This window comes from Asparagus officinalis, chromosome 3 (genome assembly GCF_001876935.1).
Source record: "Asparagus officinalis chromosome 3, Aspof.V1, whole genome shotgun sequence".
Lineage (NCBI taxonomy): Eukaryota > Viridiplantae > Streptophyta > Magnoliopsida > Asparagales > Asparagaceae > Asparagus > Asparagus officinalis.
The window spans coordinates 51,624,959-51,626,994 of NC_033796.1; positions in this window are offsets into that span (position 1 = coordinate 51,624,959).

Consider the following 2,036-nt stretch of genomic DNA (forward strand, 5'->3'; position numbering starts at 1 on the left):
TATTACAACTCTTGTCAAACAACACAACAGACGTTTATCACCCGCTGCTTGCGTGGGATCTTTGCCTGTGCCGGGGATTTTGATATCCGTGGACCGCCTTAGATCTGGATCCGGTTGATGGAAAATTGGGCAGAGCTTCGCCTTCACCGAGGGAGTATTTGATTGAAGTGCTTAAATCGATCAAGCGAAATCAGTAGCTCTTCTCGAGATTAAGACAAAGCCTAATCTCAAGGAACGGACGTACGGGCTTCAGATCCTTCGAATAGCTCCTTCTTTATGCTGGAGTTCGTCGGGATCTCGCTAACTCTCGCTGAAATTCGTGACTCTTGGCTCTAGAGTTCGACAGCACCTCCTCCTCTTGATAATAAATTGCCCCCGCTGAAAGGAGGCCCTAGGATTGTATTTATAGGGCTCCGGATGCGGGTATGTGGATGAGAATGAGTGATTTGGCCTTATCTTCAGTCAATAATGGCCTAACCACATTTGTAGATGATATCTAGGCAGTTAAGAACCTCTGGAACAGAAGAAACCGGTCGAAACAGTCTAAAAATGCATTTTGGAGGTTACGAGCGGTTCTGGGGGTGAGACGGGTGGATCCGACCCTCCGCCGCGCGAGACGGGTGGATCCGACCCGCCACCGCGCGGGTCAGTTTGAGATACCTTTGGTGTTTTGGTCTTAACTCTCTCGTCCGACCTCGGATTGAGCTGGTTAAAAATGCGTTGGAAATCTGACAAAGATACCTACAACTTTTATCTTTTGAGTTTCCTCAGATTCAAATTGTAACATGGTCTAAATACCTCTTCTTTTTGCGGGCCACTTTGAGGTGTTCGACACTTTCTGACTTCTCCGGACTTGTATTGCGTATTTCGTCATTCCGTTGACTTGCATACTTTGTTAACTTGTTTCACGCGCTCGTTAGGTTCTTTATGGCACTTTGGATCTGCCTGACGGGCACGTCGGGCACTTTGTTCGCCGTTTCGCTTCATGCGCTTGTCGGCGTCAGATAATCCTCTTAGACTCAGACAACGACGTTCGTCGTCTTCTCTCCGTCTCGAGCTATGTGCGGACACCCATAAGCATTTTTAGACACCTACATAGGGTGTCTCTTTATTGTATGTTATGTGTTGCTAACGTAACATAATGCATCATAACATGCATCTAGACAACTACAACTCTCACATTAACATACTCATGTAATAGTTTATGTTTTAATATATAGCCATATTGGTGACACATTATCTACAAATATGGAGGGACACATGAGCCTTTTTTTACTCAATTATGGTAAAGTCATTTACCTTTCATTGCACAATTCTAGGAGATAGTAAATATATTTAATTAAGTAATGTAGTTTTCAGATATGTATCCTTTAAGAAGATGTTTCTTTTGATATTACAGACAAATATAGAGCATGTCTTTATTGATAGATTATGAAACATCCCTTTGTTACGTGGTATAGACCATTAGATCGCACATGAGATTAATTAAGGACAATAGTGTCTTACTCAATTATAAATCATGCATTGTACTTTAATTAAAAAATAATTAATGTTAAAATATAATGATAACAATTAAGCAATGATTTAATTATTACTATTTCTCAATTAATTAATGAATTAGTTTTCAAGAAAGCATTTACTTTTCCATGATTAAATTTACTTGGTTTTTATGACTATGTAGTACAAGATTGTCCCTGAAAATTCTCAAAAAAAAAACTTCCATTAGAATTTAACTTAATAATTTTATTTTAAAAATAATGTTGTGATTATATCAAGGGAAAAATGCTTCCAGCCCCCAAAACGAATGAAAACAAGCTTCTCACCCCCCAAGACTTTTTCAACGGGTGCTTTGCCCCCAAAAGTAAATTTTTTGTTCTCTGAGCCCCCAAACACAAAGCCCAATGAATTTCACACAGGGAAAGACTATAATACCCATTCTCTCTCTCTCTAACCCTGCAATCCCTCTGCTCTCCCTCCTCCCTCCCCCACCTCTCCACCCGCCGCCGCCGCCCTCCTCCTGCCATCCTCACCTTCTC